The sequence below is a fragment of the Oryx dammah genome, unplaced genomic scaffold (assembly GCF_014754425.2).
Source record: "Oryx dammah isolate SB20612 unplaced genomic scaffold, SCBI_Odam_1.1 HiC_scaffold_18, whole genome shotgun sequence".
In the NCBI taxonomy this organism is placed as follows: domain Eukaryota; kingdom Metazoa; phylum Chordata; class Mammalia; order Artiodactyla; family Bovidae; genus Oryx; species Oryx dammah.
In genome coordinates, this window is record NW_024070202.1 from 90,046 (window position 1) to 102,615 (window position 12,570).

Consider the following 12,570-nt stretch of genomic DNA (forward strand, 5'->3'; position numbering starts at 1 on the left):
GGCACACCTTGGCTTGTTGGCCCCACAGCTAATGTCACACTTCCAGTCTCAGTGGTACCTGGATCATTAGACATGGTTTCCTGGGCACCTGCTGTGTGCTGTCACAGCTGGGGGTGCAGCCAGGAGTAAGACAGGTGTTTGCAGCTTTCGACCCCAGGGGCTGGGTGGAGAAGGCTCCATTCTCCGGCATCTGTAACCCTTGTTACAAGTCTGTTCAGGTCTTATGTTTCCTCCTGGGTTTGTCTTGGTAGATGGTTGAAGGCATTTGGACATGGCCGGTTTTTAAAACTCCAGACTGGGTGTTTTACTGAATGGTCCTCAGCGTGTATGCCTGGTTAGATGCCTTCTTTATGAGACCACCTTCTTCACTCTGATGTGTGACCTTTCATGAAACTGTCTTTGGAGTACATTTCTTCAGTTTTTGTTTATCTGATAATGTCTCAGATTCTTTCCCATTTATGAAGGCTGGTTTTTGTAGGAGCACAAACCTTGATGTGCAGTTGAAGGCTGCCCTCTGCCCTCTGACCTGGGCAGGCTGCTCTGTGTGAGCATCATTTTCCATTGCTGCAGTGATGAGTTACCAGGAAGTCAGAGGCTTAAATCATTATAACTTAGGATTTCACAAAGCTCGAGCCTGGAAATCAGAAGTGGCTACAACTGGGTGGGAATCTCAGTATTGGCAGCTGCCTTCCTTTCTGGAAGCTCGGCTTCTATAAGGTTTCTGCAGGCCTCCCGTTCTTGATCCACACCCTCCTCTGACACCAGCAGTGACTGGTTGGTCTTCCTCATGCTCCATCCTGACTCCCAGTCTACTGCCTGCTCTTCCACAGTGGAGGGCCCTAGTGGACAGTCTAGGCACTCTTTCCATCTAAGGGCAGTGAATTAGCAGCTTTAATTATGTTTGTCGCATTGATTCCCCTTTGCTATGAAATAGCACATTTGCATGTTCTGGATGCAGACGTCTTTTAGAAGCTGTTATTCTGTCCCCACAGGAGGTGATCTGAGTTGTGTCCTCTGGTTGCTGTTAGCTTCTCCATCATTTGTGGTTTTTCTTTGGTGTGTTTAGGTGTGTATTTCTTTCATTTTAACTTTTTATTGAAGTCTTATATGCACACACAAAAAAATTCACACGTGTATACAGTTGGAAGAATTGATGAATTGGAGACATCTGTGTCACCAGCACCCAGAACACATCCCCCAGGGTCACTGTTTCAAGTCAGGATAGTGGTAAGCCCTGGGGGGGGGCGCTGGGGATCCCCATTTTTTGTTCTCAGTGCTGGTGTTCCTAAGAATGGAATTGTTGCATCGTAGGGCATAGATGCTGTTTTCCTTTTACTTACTGCACTTAGAAATATCATGCCTGCTGAATATATAGATTTGTGTCCTATGAAAATCTTTCAGATATTCTTTGTAAAATATTGCCTCTCCCCTCAGTGGCCTTTTCAGTTGGATGTATGATATTAGATCTTTTCATTTTTCCTCCTTTTCTTAACCTCTCTTTCATTTCTTCCATTTTCTTTTCTGTACATGGCACGTTGTGGGTACTTTTTCATATCTCTGTGTTCCAGGTCAGTGATTCTTTCTTCAGCTATATCTAATCTACCAGTGAGCTTTTATTTTGACATTGATTTTTTTTTTCATTTTCAAACATTCTATTTGGTCCTGCATGATCATTTCTGAAAGCTTCTTGTTGCTTGCTTGCCCACTTTTTATTTCCATCTTTTTTTAAGTAAACATTTAATAATCTTTATCCCAAGTTTGTGTCTGATTATTCCAATATCTGGGATCTAATTCTGTTGTTTTGGCTTCTTCTGACTTTCATAAGTGGTCCTTTCCCACATACGTTATGGTGACCTTTGATTGTGAGCTCATGTTCACACGATGTTTATCTCTGGGAATCTTGAGAGCTGTAGTAGAGGGTTCTCCCTGCAGAAAGGATGTGTTTTGCTTTTGCCAAGAAGAGTTGGGAGCCTTTTAATCTGAGACCACTTTAACCTATTCCAGGGAACCAGCTCAGCACATGTGCCCCTGGTGTAGTTTCTCCACAGTGATGTAGGTGTTGGCCTCAGGGTAACCCCATCTTTGTATTGCTTAATGCTCACAGCTCTGGTTTCAGCATTCGGGTTTTTATTTAAGCCCCTGGAGGTTTCTATAACCTTCTGTGAGGACACCACACCTTAGATGATCAGCTTTGCACAGGCTCTGGTTATCTGGTGAATGTGGAGGACTGGGATAAGGCAACCACCATCTTACTAGAGGTCCAGGAAACTGGAAATAGAACCCACGCCCCCCATCCCACCCCCCGCTGCCACCCACATACACACACACACACCTGACTTGAATCAATTTGTTTTCCATCCAGGAGCCTGAATAACAGTTCAAAACACATACCTCATTTGAGATCACTCTCCTCCTTGAAACCCTTCACTTCTTTTAAAATTCCATTGACTTTTTTCTGTAATTTTTATTTTTACGTTATTTTGCTTTAAAATACTGTATTGGTTTTGCCATACATTAACATGAATCAGCCACGGGTGTACATGAGTTCCCAATCCTGAACCCCCCTCCCACCACCCACCCCATATCATCTCTCTGGATCATCCCCGTTCACCAGCCCCAAGCATCCTGTATCCTGTATAGAACATAGACTGGCAATTCATTTCTTACCTGATAGTATACATGTTTCAATGCCATTCTCCCAAATCATCCCACCCTCTAAAAGTCCGTTCTATACATCTGTGTCTCTTTTGCTGTCTCGCATAGAGGGTTATCATTACCATCTTTATAAATTCCATATATATGTGTTAGTATACTGTATTGGTGTTTTTCTTTCTCGCTTACTTCACCCTGTATAATACTTCAATACTTCCAACACACTTACTTCACTCTGGCTCTAGTTTCATCCACTCATTATAACTGATTCAAATGTATTCTTTTTAATGGCTGAGTAATACTGCATTGTGTATATGTATCACAGCTTTCTTATCCATTCATCTGCTGATGGACATCTAGGTTGTTTCCATGTCCTGGCTATTATAAACAGTGCTGCAATGAACATTGTGGTACACGTGTCTCTTTCAATTCTGGTTTCCTCGGTGTGTATGCCCAGCAGTGGGTTAATTTTTCTCTTTATCTCCTCATGAGAAAAATTAAGTTGTACCTATGCTTATCCCCAGGTCATTAGGTGCCCAATATGCTACTGGAGGTCAGTGGAGAAATAACTCCAGAAAGAATGAAGGGATGGAGCCAAAGCAAAAACAATACCCAGTTGTGCATATGACTGGTGATAGAAGCAAGATCCGATGCTGTAAAGAGCAATATTGCATAGGAACCTGGAATGTCAGGTCCATGAATCAAGGCAAATTGGAAGTGGTCAAACAAGAGATGGCAAGGGTGAACGTTGACATTCTAGGAATCAGCGAACTAAAATGGACTGGAATGGGTGAATTTAACTCAGATGACCATTATATCCACTACTGTGGGCAGGAATCCCTCAGAAGAAATGGAGTAGCCATCATGGTCAACAAAAGAGTCCGAAATGCAGTACTTGGATGCAATCTCAAAAACGACAGAATGATTTCTGTTCATCTCCAAGGCAAACCATTCAATATCACAATTATCCAAGTCTATGCCCCAACCAGTAACACTGAAGAAACTGAAGTTGAATGGTTTTATGAAGACCTACAAGATCTTTTAGAACTAACACCCAAAAAAGATGTCCTTTTCATTATAGGGGACTGGAATGCAAAAGTAGGAAGTCAAGAAACACCTGGAGTAACAGGCAAATTTGGCCTTGGAATGTGGGATGAAGCAGGGCAAAGACTAATAGAGTTTTGCCAAGAAAATGCACTGGTCATAGCAAACACCCCCTTCCAACAACACAAGAGAAGACCCTACACATGGACATCACCAGATGGTCAACACCGAAACCAGATTGATTATATTATTTGCAGCCAAAGATGGAGAAGCTCTATACAGTCAACAAAAACAAGACCAGGAGCTGACTGTGGCTCAGATCATTAACTCCTTATTGCCGAATTCAGACTTAAATTGAAGAAAGTAGGGAAAACCGCTAGACCATTCAGGTATGAGCTAAATCTAAACCCCTTATGATTATACAGTGGAAGTGAGACATAGATTTAAGGGCCTAGATCTGATAGGTAGAGTGCCTGATGAACTATGGATGGAGGTTCGTGACTTTGTACAGGAGACAGGGATCAATACCATCCCCATGGAAAAGAAATGCAAAAAAGCAAAATGGCTGTCTGGGGGAGGCCTTACAAATAGCTGTGAAAAGAAGAGAGGTGAAAAGCAAAGGAGAAAAGGAAAGATATAAGCATCTGAATGCAGAGTTCCAAATAATAGCAAGAAGAGATAAGAAAGCCTTCTTCAGTGATCAATGCAAAGAAATAGAGGAAAAGAACAGAATGGGAAAGAATAGAGAGCTCTTCAGGAAAATTAGAGATACCAAGGGAAAATTTCATGCAAAGATGGGCTCAATAAAGGACAGAAATGGTCTAGACCTAACAGAAGCCGAAGATATTAAGAAGAGGTGGCTAGAATACACAGAAGAACTGTACAAAAAGATCTTCATGACCCAGATAATCATGATGATGTGATCACTAATCTAGAGCCAGACATCTTGGAATATGAAGTCAAGTCGGTCTTAGAAAGGATCACTATGAACAAAGCTAGTGGAGGTGATGGAATTCCAGTTGAGCTGTTTCAAATACTGAAAGATGATGCTGTGAAAGTGCTGCACTCAATATGCCAGCAAGTTTGGAAAACTCAGCAGTGGCCAGAGGACTGGAAAAGGTCAGTTTTCATTCCAATTCCAAAGGAAAGCAATGCAAAAGAATGCTCACACTACCACAGAATTGCACTCATCTCACGTGCAACTAAAGTAATGCTCAAAATTCTCCAAGTCAGGCTTCAGCAATACGTGAACCATGAACTCCCTGATGTTCAAGCTGGTTTTAGAAAAGGCAGAGGAACAAGAGATCAAATTGCCAACATCCGCTGGATCATGGAAAATGCAAGAGAGTTCCAGAAAAACATCTATTTCTGCTGTATTGACTATACCAAAGCCTTTGACTGTGTGGATCACAATAAACTGTGGAAAATTCTGAAAGAGATGGGAATACCAGGCCACCTAACCTGCCTCTTGAGAAATCTGTATGCAGGTCAGGAAGGAACAGTTAGAAATGGACATGGAATAACAGAATGGTTCCAAATGGGAAAAGGAGTATGTCAAGGCTGTACATTGTCACCCTGCTTATTTAACTTATATGCAGAGTACATCATGAGAAACGCTGGACTGGAAGAAACACAAGCTGGAATCAAGATTGCCGGGAGAAATATAAATAACCTCAGATATGCAGATGACACCACCCTTATGGCAGAAAGTGAAGAGGAGTTTAAAAGCCTCTTGATTTATGTGAAAGTGGAGAGTGAAAAATTTGGCTTAAAGCTCAACATTCAGAAAACGAAGATCATGGCATCTGGTCCCATCACTTCATGGAAAATAGATGGTGAAACGGTAGAAACAGTGTCAGACTTTATTTTTGGGGGCTCCAAAATCACTTCAGATGGTGACTGCAGCCATGAAATTAAAAGATGCTTACTCCTGTGATTAGATTGACTAATTTTCTGTGAGTGTGGTTTCAGTTATCTGCCCTCTGATGCCCTCTTGCAATACCAACCATCTTACTTGGGTTTGTCTTACCTTGGGCCTGGGGTATCTCTTCATGGCCGCTCCAGCAAAGCACAGCCTCTGCTCCTTACCTTGGACGAGGGGTATCTCCTTACTGCCACCGTTCCTGACCTTCAACGTGGGATAGCTCCTCTAGGCCCTCCTGTACCTGCGCAGCCACCGCTCCTCAGGTTGCTCCTCCTGGCCGCCGGCCCTGGCCTCGGGCATGGGTGGCTCCTCCCAGTTGCTGCCCCTGTCCTCGGGCTTGGGGTGGCTCCTCATGGTCACCGCCCCTGGCCTCAGGTGCGACATGGCTTCTCCAGGCTGCCCCTGACCACAGAAGCAGGGTTTCTCCTCCCGGCCACCACTGGCCTCGGATGCAGGGTAGCTCCTCCCAGCCGTCACCCTGACCTCGGATGCGGGATGTCTCCTCCCAGATGCCGCCCCTGACCTCAGAGGAGGGGTAGCTCCTCCCGGCCGCCACTGAGCTCGGATGCAGGGTAGCTCCTCTTAGCCGTTCTTGTGCCATCGCAGCCTGGTACTCTAGGCCACTGCCCCTGACCTCGGACGTGGGGTAGCTCTTCTCAGCCACGCTTAGTGCACCGGCTTGCCGCCGCCGCCTGTGCTTAGTGTGCTGGCTCGCCGCCGCCGACTGTGCTTAGTGCCCCTTGTCATTTATTAAGTAGTATATCAACTCCCAGTGTAGCTTCCCCTTCAAGTCACATTTCTGTGTGAAGCTTTGCATGTTGTTGTTATTGTCCAGTTGATCAGTTGTGTCCAACTCTTTGTGACTGTGGACTGCACCACGCCAGGATTCCTTGTCTGTCACTATGTCCCAGAGTTTGCTCATATTCATGTCCATTGAGTCGAAGATGCCATCTAACCACCTCCTGCCCTCTAACCACCTCCTGTCCTCAATCTTTACCAGCATCAGAGTCTTTTCCAATAAGTCAGCTCTTTATATCAGGAGGCCAAAGTATTGGAGCTTCAGCATCAGTCCTTTCAATGAAAATATTCAGGGTTGGTTTCTTTTAAGATTGACTGGTTTGTTCTCCTTGCTGTCCAAGGGACTCTCAAGAGTCTTCTCCAGCACCACAGTTTGAAAGCATGAATTCTTCTGTGCTCAGCCGTATGGCCCAAATGTCACATGTGTACATGACTGCTAGAAAGCTATTAAGTGTTTTTTCTCATGATTATCTGTTTTTAACAATTTAACTTGCAGATTCCCAAACACTGAACCTAAGAGGGTGGAGGAAGTGTTTTTCTCCACAATTCCAAGAGCTGACAAGTTACTAATGCTCACTTAATCCTGATCCCCTTTTCCTTCTGTCCTCTCAGTGTCTGACTTGGCAGAACTCCAGTTTTATGTGAGACTGCTGATCCTTCCTCCCCCCACCCCTTACTCTCTCCATGTGACTCAAGTCTCAGTGTTGCAGTGTCCAGTGATCCTACTACTTTATATCACTAATATGTATCTTCTGATGATTTCAAATTTCCTTTCTATAAATTTCTCACCCTGCTCTTCCCCTTTCACTTGCTCCAGACAATCTTAGGTCCCACAACAAACTTCCTGAAAGGCTTACCTGTATCTCTAGCAACTCTAGACTGTCTTCCCTCTCTTTTCCTCAAAACTGCTCCCAAGTCATTGATGACTTCCACGTTGCTGAATCAAAGCCACACCTTTCAAGTCCTTGTTTGTCTGAATTTTCCTTCCTCTTGGCATTCACTGTCACTCACCTCTTTGAGACACTCTCTTTTGGCTGGGCTTTCAATATTCATTCCTTTTATCCTGAAAGCATGGACAGGTTACTGTGATCAGAGACACAGTTCTTACTAAATATCTCACAGTAAACATACAGGTGTTGTCCCCTCGCCCAGGACTGCACCTGGGGCTGTGTGTTGAGAGCAGGTCAGTTGTTCCAAACCAGCAGGTGCAGGACGGCAGGAAACCTTCTCCCTGCTGCTTGTGAAGGACATTTTCCTCTCCTGGGAAGGAGCTCCTCCTTACTCTGGCCTTTGATATGTAAGTAAAGCTGTTACCCAACCCAAAAGGGTCCTTCTGCCCAGTGTCACTCTGCCAATTGAATTGATTGTGTTGAGGCTCAAAGGAACTGAAAGGTGGGCACCCCACTGTGCAGCCCACACTCTCCAATAGGCCACGAGAGGCGGGGCTGCTCCACAGGCCATAAGCGGGGCAGGGGTGGAGTTGGAGGGCTCTGGGAGCAGAGACAGGTGCAGCGGTTCCAGGTAATGGGGCTCACAGGGCTCGTGGCCATCTTGCATTAAGGTGTCCTGTGAAGTGTCTATGCACACGGCCCCTTTACGCCAAGCAGGAGTGTCAGCCAAGCAGGTTCACACCAGGAACTGCGGTTTGAAGTGCTGGGAGCAAGGCCTCTGCAAGTATCATCCTGTGAGCAAGAGAAACCAGACTAAGCACAAGGGAAAGAAGGTTAGTATTTTTATTCCTATGTTGGATTTTTTTCTTTTCTTTCTTTCGTTTTTTTTTTTTTTTTTTTTTTTTTAATGTGGTAACTATTCATAGGCTTGGCTGGTAACAAAATCTCTCAAGGAGCCAGATCTTGGCCTCATCCCTGCTAAAATATAAATTCTTTTTTTTTTTTTTTGAAATATAAATTCTTAATGAGACAGAGTGACTTTGGAGGACCTACCCTGAGCTATAATATTTAGTCTCCTTGGGGAGATGAGATAATGAATCGTTTCAGGTTGGAGCAATTAATTAGATGAATGGCTGGAGATGTGAGAGACAAAGAGCCTCTGAGAAATCCCAGGGAAGTTTATTTCCCCACAGTTTCCTCTCTTGCTCCTAGAAGAGATTTAGGTTGCAATTCAGCCACTGCAACCAATCCAAGGAAACTTGAAGTGGATGAGCACCAAATCCTTTTGTCTTATCTTCAGTGCAGTTCAGTCACTCAGTCGTGTCCAACTCTTTGCAACCCCATGAATTACAGCAGGCCAGGCTTCCCTGTCCATCACCAACTCCCAGAGTTCACTCAAACCTATGTCCATCATGGCGGTGATGCCATCCAGCCATCTCATCCTCTGTCATCCCCTTCTCCTCCTTCCCCAAACCTGTCCCAGCATCAGGGTCTTTTCTAATGACTCACCTCTTCACATGAGGTGGCCAAAGTATTGGAGTTTCAGCTTCAGCATCAGTCCTTCCAATGAACACCCAGGACTGATCTCCTTTAGGATGGACAGGTTGGATCTCTTTGTAGTCCAAGGTACTCTCAAGAGTCTTCTCCAACACCACAGATCAAAAGCAGCAATTCTTCAGCACTCAACTTTCTTCACAGTCCAACTCTCACATCCATTACATGACCACTGGAAAAATCATAGCCTTGCCTAGACGGGCCTTTGTTGTCAACGTAATATCTCTGTTTTTCAATATGCTATTTAGGTTGGTCATTACTTTTCTTTAAAGGTGTAAGCATCTTTTAATTTCATGGCTGCAGTCACCATTTGTAGTGATTTTGGAGCCCTAAAAATAAAGTCTGACACCGTTTCCACTGTTTCCGCATCTATCTGCCATGAAGTGGTGGGACTGGATGCCATGATCTTCATTTTCTGAATGTTGAGCTTCAAGCCAACTTTTTCACTCTCCTCTTTCACTCTCATCAAGAGGCTTTTTAGTTCCTCTTCACTTTCTGCATAAGTGTGGTGTCATCTCCATATCTGAGGTTATTGATATTTCTCCCGGCAATCTTGATTCCAGCTTCTGCTTTTTCTAGTCCAGTGTTTCTCATGATGTACTCTGCATATAAGTTAATAAGCAGGGTGACAATATACAGTCTTGACATACTGTTTTTCCTATTTGGAATCAGTCTGTTGTTCCATGTCCAGTTCTAACTGTTGCTTCCTGACCTGCATATAGGTTTCTCAAGAGTCAGGTCAGGTGGTCTGGTATTCCCATCTCTTGAAGAATTTTCCAGTTTATTTTGGTCCACACAGTCAAAGGCTTTGGCATAGTCAATAAAGGAGAAATCGATGGTTTTCTGGAACTCTCTTGCTTTTTTTATGGTGCAGTAGATGTTGGCAATTTGATCTCTGGTTCCTCTGCCTTTTCTAAAACCAGCTTGAACATCAGGGAGTTCACGGTTCACATATTACTGAAGCCTGGCTTGGAGAATTTTGAGCATTACTTTACTAGCGTGTGAGATGAGTGCAATTGTGAGGTAGTTTGAGCATTGTTTGGCATTGCCTTTCTTTAGGATTGGAATGAAAAATGACATTTTCCTGTCCTGTGGCCACTGCTGAGTTTTCCAAATTTACTGGCATATTGAGTGCAGCACTTTCATAGCATCATCTTTCAGGATTTGAAACAGCTCAACTGGAATTCCATCACCTCCATTAGCTTTGTTCATCATGATGCTTTCTAAGGCCCACTTGACTTCACATTCCAGGATGTCTGGCTCTAGGTGAGTGATCACACCATCGTGATTATCTGGGTCATGATGCTCTTTTTTGTACAGTTCTTCTGTGTATTCTTACCACTTCTTCTTAATATCTTCTGCTTCTGTTGGGTCCATACCATTTCTGTCCTTTATTGAGGCATCTTTGCATGAAATTTTTCCTTGGTATGTCTAATTTTCTTTTTTTTTTTTAATTAATTAATTTATTTTTAATTTTTACTTTACAATTCTGTATTGGTTTTGGCATAGATTGACATGAATCCACCACAGGTGTACATGCATTCCCAAACATGAACCCCCCTCCCACCCCCCTCCCCACAACATCTCTCTGGGTCATCCCCGCGCGTCAGCCCCAAGCGTGTCATATCCTGCATCAGACATAGACTGGCATTTCGATTCTTACATGTTATTATACATGTTTCAATGCCATTCTCTCAAATCATCACACCCTCTCCCTCTCCCTCTGAGTCCAAAAGTCCGCTATACACATCTGTGTCTTTTTTGCTGTCCTGCATACAGGGTCATCACTGCCATCTTCCTAAATTCCATATATATGTGTTAGTATACTGTATTGGTGTTTTTCTTTCTGGCTCACTTCACTCTGTATAATCAGCTCCAGTTTCATCCATCTCATCAGAACTGATTCAAATGTATTCTTTTTAATGGCTGAGTAATACTCCATTGTGTATATGTACCACAGCTTTCTTATCCATTCATCTACTGATGGACATCTAGGTTGTCTTGAGATCTTTAGTCTTTCCCATTCTGTTGTTTTCCTCTATTTCTTTAGACTGATTGCTGAGGAAGGCTTTCTTATCTCTCCTTGCTATTCTTTGGAACTCTGCATTCAGATGCTTATATCTTACCTTTCCTCCTTTGCTTTTCACTTCTCTTCTCTTCACAGCTACTTGTAAGGCCTCCCCAGACAGCCATATTGCTTTTTTGCATTTCTTTTCCATGGAGATGGTCTTGATCCCTGTCTCCTGTACAATGTCACGAACCATAGTTCATCCTGTACAATGTCATGAACCATAGTCCATAGTTCATCAGGCACTCTATCAGATCTAGTCCCTTAAATCTATTTCTCACTTCCACTGTAAAATCGTAAGGGATTTGATTTAGTTCATGTGAATGGTCTAGTGGTTTTCCCCACTTTCTTCAATTTAAGTCTGAATTTGGCAATAAGGAGTTCATGATCTGAGCCACAGTCAGCTCTTGGTCTTGTTTTTGATGACTGTATAGAGCTCCATCTTTGGCTACAAAAATATAATCAATCTGATTTCAGTGTTGGCCATCTGGTGATGTCCATGTGTAGAGTCTTTTCTTGTGTTGTTGGAAGAGGGTGTTTGTGCCATTGCCTTGCTTCTTTCTGTACTCCAAGGCCAAATTTGCCTGTTACTTCAGGTGTTTCTTGACTTCCTATTTTTGCATTCCAATCCCCAATAATGAAAAGGACATCTTTTTGGGGTGTCCTTTCTGCTGCAACAGACCACACAGAAGCATGCCGGCTTTGACGGACCATGCAGAAGCATGGCCCAGAGCAGCTACCCCTCATCCAAGGTCAGAGGTGGCAACCAAGAGTGCCAGGCTGTGTCAGCACAGGAGCAGCCGAGAGGAGCTACCCCATGTCCGAGCTCAGGGGTGGCAGCCAAGAGCAGCTACCCCTCGTCTGAGGTCAGGAGCAGCGGCTGAGAGGAGCTACCCCATGTTCAAGGTCAGGGGCGATGGCAGAGAGGAGCTACCCCACGCCCGAGGTCAGGGCTGTGGCCCAGAGGAGCCTCCACACGCCTGAGGTCAGGGCAGCAGCCTAGAGGAGCTATCTCATGCCCAAGGTCAGGGGAGGCAGCCGAGAAGAGCAACCCCACATCCAAGGAGCAGCGGCTGCATAGGTGCAGGAGGGCCGAGAGGAGTTACTCCATGTCCAGGGTCAGGAGGGGCAGCCATGAGGAGATACCCTGCGTCCAAGGTAAGAGAAACCCAAGTAAGATGGTAAGTGCTGTGAGAGGGCATCAGAGGGCAGACACACTGAAACCATAATCAGAAAACTAGCCAATCTGATCACATGGACCACAGCCTTGTCTAACTCAATGAAACTAAGCCATGCTTTGTGGGGCCACTCAAGACAGGAGGGTCATGGTGGAGAAGTCTGATAAAATGTGGTCCACTGGAGAAGAGAATGGCAAAGCACTTCAGTCTTCTTGCCTTGAGAACCCCATAAACAGTATGAAAAGGCAAAATGATAGGATACTGAAAGGGGAACTCCCTGGGTCTGTAGGTGCCCAATATGCTACTGGAGATCAGTGGAGAAATAACTCCAGAAAGAATGAAGAGATGGAGCCAAAGCAAAAACAATACCCAGTTGTGGATGTGGCTGGTGAAAGAAGCAAGATCCGGTGCTGTAAAGAGCAATGTTGCATAGGAACATGGAATGTCACGTCCATGAATCAA

The 12,570-nt window shown here is 44.4% G+C and overlaps 1 pseudogene; it reads right to left on the minus strand.

The window, feature by feature from the left end:
* Positions 1 to 651: 651 nt before the first annotated feature.
* Positions 652 to 12,570, minus strand: part of LOC120878245 — a 139,922-nt pseudogene continuing 128,003 nt past the window's right edge.